We start from the raw sequence: 6,000 nt of genomic DNA on the forward strand, positions 1-6,000 counted from the left end.
AATAGAAACTGGAGTGAAATACAAAATAATGTATCTAACTTACACATGAAATTTTTGACTTCCACATAGTCTTCCTCTTCAGAGTTATGCAGATCAGATCGTGTTGACTCTTCTCTTTAAGATGGTTTCCGTTCTCGCAGTCCACCAAGATACACCCCTGGCATTTTTCCCCTTCACGGGCTTGACTGTTTCATCCATGTCCTCCTTAGTAGAATTATCTGCTATGCTTATAAAATTAAAGCATGATGGATCCATATTGTGTTTGGAAATTTTCTGAGATAATACAAAATATAAAGAGCTAGCTAGCTAAACACAGGTATTTCTCCTTCTCGGTTTAGAAAATAGCTATTTTATTGATTAAACATATACATCACACTTCAGTCAGTTCGGCTTTTCATAACATGAGGCACTGGTAGCAGGAAAAGGAAAATAAAATACAGCATAATCATTTCTTGACTATGCACAATTTGTGCAGTTGTGATCATGTCTTGTTCTCTATGTTGATCACAGTAAAAATACTAGAAGCACATAGAAAAGGTTTGTTTTATTCTTCTAGCACCCAAATTGTCAGAAATATGATTTTTCATTAATTTATTCTGCTGAATAGGCAAGCTTCTTACAAACGTTGATAGAAATGTCATTTGGATAGGGAGAGTACTTGCAATTGGCAATACACTATTCAGGTAAGGGAAGATCCTTATTTTAGTTATATTGGCTATGTGCCATAAATAAATACAGTAGCAGTTTATCTCATCTCACTAGCTGTCTTGATTCAGTTGATTAAAGGCTATAAACTGACTTTAATTATATGTTGTAACAGTTGGTATTCGGAGACCTAAATATTTGGGACCATGTGGTGGCAGTTTGAATCTCCATTGTAGAAATGATGTGAAGAAACTCTTAATACTGCCCAGATTTCTAATTTCAGCCTTTTTTTTTGTTTTAATTCATATGCCTCCAGATTTTTTTCTTCATTTAGGGGGTCCTGATTCTTTTAGCTTGAACTACTAAACACTTTTTTTTTTTTTTTTTTCTATCTTATTCCAGGCCCTGAGTCCAGTCTAAGCCTTTTCTCTGCAAAGGATGTGGAAAATGTGATCCATTTCAGATATTTTTTGCTAAGAATCAAACAGTATCACATTTTTATCCCTTGCAGAGCACGTAGATGCAAATATTACACTTGCACATACTATTTTTTATGAAAAGATTTGCATATTTGTCTTTTGAGTTCCTGAGAACTGATAACTCCGTGTCAGGTACTTAAGGCATCATTGATCTGTTCTGGGAATAGCTTAGGTTAATTTTAAATTAATTTTAATAAAATTTAAACTTTATGTTATTATTTTATTATTTTATTTCAGATTTAGTTATATTTTGTTTCACTGATAAAAATGAATCTAAATCCAGATAAGCAGAATATCACACAAATAAGCAGAATCTTTGAGGCAAAAGTAAATACAAAAGTTCGTTGTAATTAAATAAAAACATTGAAACCAGATAATGAAAAATGGATATTCATTAAGTTTTTAAAATAATTCTATTGCAGGTAAGTTGCTGGGTTGTTAAAATGTGATAGAATACACAATCTTTATTGGTGGTTTGGAGCCTCTTTAAGGTAATGGATTTGAATTAATATAGTGGAGAGACATCTTAACCTGTGTTGAGACCACAGATTTTTCTATATACCTGATTAAACCAATGTAAGTGTTGGTTTAATAGCCCAGAGAACTTCTCGCACAGATGTAAATGGCCAGTTACTGAAGTCCAGGACAAGACTTCAGTATCTGCTACCTAGTTTTGTTAATATTCAAGCTTTGTTGATACTAGCCCAAACCTTAAAATTCTCTTTGGGTCTTGCTTTACTTCAACAAACTATTTATGTCAGTATATGGCAGTAGTTTTCAATCTCTTTTGACTTGTGAAGTCGTAAAAAATTTCAGTGGACTCCTTTAGATATGTTGTACATGTTGATTATACTGACATATATAAACTTACGGTTCTTAATTGCCTTTCACATATTGCTTTAGAAGCAGAGTTTGAGGACTAAGAATTAGTTCACAGACACTTTTTTCACATAGTCCGCAGATCACGAAGTTAACATCAGTCCTTTAAAAATGCTTTGGAGTTTTTGAGTAGTTTTCATATATAGATCATGAAATGACAATGTTTAAAATATCTGGAATATAGTACAATGATTCATATAGAATGTGTTCAATAGGGAATTTTGGGTGGAATAAGTGCAATTGTTAGTCTCAATAATCTTTTTCTTACAGTAATTATACTCCCTAGAAACTACCTCATGGCATCATGTTTGTATTCTTAAAACTCCCACTGCATTGGCTTTTCTCTTGGCATTTGTCCAAGAAGATAATATAATTATTTGCTCCTTGCAGCTTAGTTTTATGCTCAGTATTGGGAATAAGTTTCCTTTCTACACAAAACATATAGAAATTAATTAGATGACATATTTCCAAGTTACCTGAAAAGTAAGTTTAAGCAAGAGCAGTAATCTTACCTAGCTAACAATTACGTTTTGTATTCAACAGTCTTCACTTGCCGTTTTCAGCAATTGTGGATAGCCTCTAAAAAATCATCAGTCCTTTGTTGCATATTTCTTTATGAACACAAATGCTTACAACTTTTATTGAGTGACTGTAAATAACATCATTTTTAATTAGAAATACGCTGATTTAGAACTGCCAGCTCATCTTAGCTCCATCTTTCAGGTAACTGGAGCTGCTAATTACTTTCAAAAACCCAGGTCAAATGGTCACTATCTGAATTCATTAACCACTCAGCAAAATCTCTCTCTCTCTAAAAACCAGGAAAACTTTACAAATATTTTAAAGGTCAAATTTTGTGCTCTAATTTACCCATTGACTTTGTTCTTGGTAATAAATCTAGGGTTTTGTAATAGTAGTAATACATGAAGAGTTAATATTGTTTAAATGAGTGGTAGGTAAACTAGCTCTGTTCTTCTGTAATGGAAGACAGCAAAATGTATTCTTAATGGTATTCATAAGCATATTAAGCATTAAGCATATGAACATTAAGGATCTCCACCCCACTGAAAAACTTTCAAGACCAGTTTGTTCAGATTTTCTTCATACAATCTTTTATGGTTTTGTTTCTCAAGTAAGTAAGAGAAAAATAATTGCCAGTAGTGATCATCACATATAGACTGCCAAATAATCTGTTCATATAGTCGTCAAAATTAGGTATAGAGCCCAGGTCTTTTAAACCATGTCTTCTGACCCTCTGCACAGGACACAATTTTTAAAGACATTTTTTCTAGTTTTAATTTTTGAAGAAACAATTTGAAACTATTGTAACTTTTTGTCTGGCTGACAGTATGGATGTTGTCCAATCTAGATCTGTACTTCTGTGTGACTGATATTGTTATACACACAAATACTTAAGTAACAAAGATTTTGCAAATGCAAACCACCCTTACTGTCTTGAAGCATAAGAACGGGCTGCCTGTTCTGTGAAAAGTAATCATGCTTTTAATTATTAGAAAATACCTTTGATATGGCAGTTAGTTTTCAAACAACCATTAGACTTAAAGTTGTTGAGCTATTTACAATATTAATGTGGTGTAGGCCTTTTAATTTTATGGTACTTCTTTCATCTCTTCTTCATTTTCTGAACATTTGTTAAATTTGCTTCATTGCTTACCAGTAAAATTCTAACTAGTTTGGATACTTCCCTTGTAATTTAAAATTGGCTTCAGATATACTTGACTGATGTGGATTATATTCACGTCATGAATGAAGTAGAGTAAGGTTTTTTGTACTCTACTTACGTTTTGTTATAATTATGTTCTGTTATAATGTAGGTAAGTTTTGTTCCTTGTTGCTTCTAGCATTATGTTTTAGTATACAAATAGAAAAAACCCTGAAATATTATAAAGTCTTTCTTATGACAGAGAAAACAGCTATCCCTTATATATTTTGAATGAAGTGGTATTTTTAAGGAGGAAAAATCCACTCTGCCTAAATTTGGGCATACAGATCTATTGCCTCTTGAGGTCTTTGTCATTTTGCCAGTTGAATAAGCAGGGTGCTTTTTTTGTTAAAGAAGCTAAGAGTGCTAAATATGCTGTTTCATAAAGCTTACTAAAGAACGATGGTTTTATTTTATTTTACATTGACTGATGTAGTATTGCACACAAATTTATTTCATGTTTGCATGGAGTATATATTTATATTTCTTTAGAAAAAAATGGTTAAGATAGATCTTCAAACACAAGGAAATACTGCGAATAATGCTGTCTTTCCCATTTAACAGTTGCAAACATGTTCTATATGACTCAAGCCATCCTGGCATAAACCGTTCTATAATGCCCAAGGAATAAGACCAGTATTTGGTCAGAAATTCCAGAGTGTCATTATCAGCTCAGTTGGCAGTCCTCTTATTTTAGACCAGAATTGCCACTACCTTTAAGAACAGCATATAGTAAAGGTCCTGACTACAAATGTTCACCAGAATTCTATGGTATTTTGTGTAATAGCTGAATGCTAAATTCTCCTTTAGTTAAGTCTTCATCTAATTCATGATATTGCAGACAATGGGAATGCTATCCCATTACTAGTTACTTGCATCAACTATCAGCAAGAAGATCTTTCTGGATACATATTTTCCTTTTTGTATATTAAACTATTGCAGATAATGGCTATTGAACAGGTGTGCCTCAGTATCGAAAAAACTATTCCTCTGTAGTGCAGTATGAAAAAAAAAAAGGAGTGATGAACTTTATCTTTGATCTGGATGAAAAAAGTTAGATCACAAGATCATTCGTATTTATTACCATTGATATTAAATATCTGTGCTAGCTGCATGCGTTTGTTCTGCAAATGCTGGTGGAAAATAAGGCCATGCATATTCCTACAACAAAGCTGTTCATTGTATAATTTAGTTTTCAGCTGAGTCTGAACTTACTGCAGGTGAAAATAAGATGATCCAGATCTGTCAGCACTGATATACATGTAGGTGGTTCCATTATTATAATTTGTGAAATGCTCACAAGCTGTCTTTGTGAGGGTGCTTATATAGAGTAATGTATTAAAAAGAAGCAAGATGTTCTACCTTATGATGGCATTGCAGTTGTGCAGTTTGTGTAAAGTGATCAAATGTTTCTAAAATACACATGAAAAGTTTTTGAAGAGAAAAATTGAGCATTCTTATTGTATGATTTTGTGTGTAAGGTAATACTACAAACTTTAAGAAAGAATTTCCTGCTTTTCATGTGACAGATATGTTTCAATCAAATGGAACTGATACGTATTTATAAACCAGATGCTCTTTTCATGAACTGTGAGCTACTGTAAGAATAACACTGCTGTTCTTACATGGAGCACTGGTATTAGTTGCAGAACTGTCCCTTTTTCACGAATAAAGAATTGTTGTGTTAATACCAATAGAATTTCTGGACTTTTTTCACTGTTTTGAGAAACCCCTCTGCTTTTTTCAGTCTTTTCTTAAGTTGTACTGTCAGCTGTTGTTTAAATTTGCAGTGATGAGCATGTATAGTGTATGTAATAGGTGTTAGAACCAGTCTGCAACTCTGATTAAAATAAGTGAAAAAAAAAAAATCTTACTTCAAATATCTACTGTTGATAAGCTTATTTTTTTTAAAAAAAAGGTTATTAAGTATAGTATGATAATATAACTGGATATAATCCAGTAACTCATAAGATGAATTTCAATCCTCCCTTCCATGTTCAGAACGGTAGCAAAACGATGCTTATATTAAGACATTTTGTTAAGACTGGCTGATATACTTAGAAGAAAACAGATAAGGTTTTGGACTCATGGTCTTTTCACAGAGTCATTTGGCTTCATTTACTTCCAGTAAAGCAAAGGAAAAAAAATTATTTCTGAAATGACACCGATTTAAGCTTGCACTCTTGTAGCTGTATAGATATGCCATTTCAGAGCTCTGCTGGGGATGTTTGGTCCACATGTGAATCCATGTTTGAGCTTGAATAAGGAAAATGG

The sequence above is a fragment of the Strix uralensis genome, chromosome 6, assembly GCF_047716275.1.
Source record: "Strix uralensis isolate ZFMK-TIS-50842 chromosome 6, bStrUra1, whole genome shotgun sequence".
NCBI classification, from domain to species: Eukaryota; Metazoa; Chordata; class Aves; order Strigiformes; family Strigidae; genus Strix; species Strix uralensis.